This window comes from Myotis lucifugus, unplaced genomic scaffold (assembly GCF_000147115.1).
Source record: "Myotis lucifugus unplaced genomic scaffold, Myoluc2.0 scaffold_10, whole genome shotgun sequence".
Classification (NCBI taxonomy): Eukaryota; Metazoa; Chordata; class Mammalia; order Chiroptera; family Vespertilionidae; genus Myotis; species Myotis lucifugus.
The window spans coordinates 570,666-572,919 of NW_005871058.1; positions in this window are offsets into that span (position 1 = coordinate 570,666).

Here is a 2,254-nt window from a genome sequence, read left to right on the forward strand (position 1 = left end):
TAAAGGAGAAAGAATCTGAAGTTGGAGACGGCAGGGGGTCAGCGAGAAAGTGTACGAGGATCAATGACCAGAGAGATTTGGGTCCACATAGAAGTTAATTTGAATAGCAAGCAGGGTCTACGAAAACCACATAATTATTATTCCGATTCCGAGGCCCCCTCTTGAGTGCTTTGGTTGTCCTCCTCTCTGAACTCACTTATTCAGGAGCTCTTACACTGGGTCAGGCATCCTGCCAGGTGGATGAGAGATACACCGGAGAAAACACGATCTTCGGAGGAAACAGGAATGTCAGGAGGTCGCTTGGAGTGTTGGAGAGACCAGCCTGCTGCTCCTGACAGCACACAATTCTGGAAGAGCGGTGGCAAGCCCTGGGCTAGGAAATGTTGATGCTATTTTTGCTCATGTGGGTGCAGTGCGGACTGGAACAAGAGTACTTAGTGTACAGTACCCTGCGCTGCCACTGAACCTTCTGACTTCCCACAGGACCAATGCATAAAAATGCTTTTGCCGCAACTACAGATAAATATCTTACAACCATGTCTGTTAGCTAAAGCATTGACTAGAGTTGTGGTTTAAAACAGAGTACAAGTACACAATCCTGGCCTGTGTGGCTTGATTGGTGGGAGCATAGTCCTGTACACCAAAAAGTCCTGGGTTCTATTCCCACTGAGGGCACATGCCCAGGTTGCAGGTTTGATACCTGGTCAGGGTACATATGGGAGGCAATGGCAACCGATCAATGTTTCTCTCTCACATTGATGTTGGTCTCTCTCTCTCTCTCTCTCTTTCTCTTCCTCTCTCTCTAAAATCAATAAAAAGCGGATTAAAAAAAAATAGTACACCTTGCTGGCAGTCAAGAAAGAAGAGGACTAACATAATGTCAAGCCAGGTCCAAAGAAAAATGACACGCTTGCTGGATTGTAGGAGGGCTTTGGGATGAGAATGCAAAAGGGAATGTCACCAGGACAGACGATGATTCTATACAAGCAGTGACCTGATGCTGCAGAGAGACCAAGTGAAGAATGCAATCGCTGTGGATGCAATTGAACTCTAGGGTTGCTGCCAGAAACCCCAGTATCTGAAATATGCCTCCATAAGAAACAGTTGAGAAATGCTGAACAGGAATTCCACTCCTGGCTTCATCACTAATTTGCTTTGGGAACTTGGAGTTTAACTTGTTCAAAGCCTCAGTTTGCTCAGCTGCAAATTGGGGCAAAACACAGCTGTTCAACTTACTTGACAGGAATGTTGTGAGAATAAAGTAGAAGATATGAAAGCACTTTGCCCTTTAAAAGTTCTGTACAAATTCAGGATATCCCCCCTCTTCAAGTTCAAGTATGAAAAAAAACAAACCATGAAATCATTTTTCTTACAATTACTGTTCATTCAGTACAGTAGCCACTAGCCACATTAGCTATTAATTCCTCTTCAAATGTGACTAGTGCAACTGAGGAACTGAATTTTAAATTTTACTTAGTTTTAATTCATTGAAATTGAAAAAAAAGATACTGGATTCAGTTATTGGAAAACTTTTTTTTTTTAATGATTGGAACAACTTGGGTATGTGAATTTACTCTTATTATTATTTATTTATTTATTTCACCACCACTTATCCCCTCTATGCTTCTTAAACTGTGCCTTTTAGGAAATCAATTGCTTCTGATGAAATTTAGTGTTTAAACTGAGGTGTGCTGCAAGTGTAAAGTATTCACCAGATTTAAATACCTAGTACCCCCAAAACATAAAATGTGTGGTTTATAATGTTTTCTATGGATTACGAGTTGAAATACTATTTTGTACATATGGGGTTAAATGAAATGTGTCATTAAAATTAATTTCCCCTCTTTGTAAATTTCCTAAAGTGACTACTAGAAAATTTAAAATTACAGTGTGACTTGCATCAAACTTCTCTCCAGCAGCACCACTGCAGAAGGAGACGTGAGGGGTGGGTCCTCCTTTCCTTACAGGAACTAGGGGGAGAGGCCATTGCAGAAATAGAGTCCTAAGGCCCACGATCCCAGGCAAACTGCTGGCACCATTTCCTGGGCTTCGGAGAATCAGAGACAGAAACTCAGAACAGCACAGCACAGGCGGGGTTGATTCCTTGCCTGATTCCTTTCCATGTTCAGGCACAAAACACACCCTCTTGGTACGTCTGTCGCTTATCCTTGTCTTGGTAGAATGAGACCACAATTGTTATCTGGGCTTTGATTTGGGGACAATGGCATTTTTTTTTTTACTTTTATTAGTATTT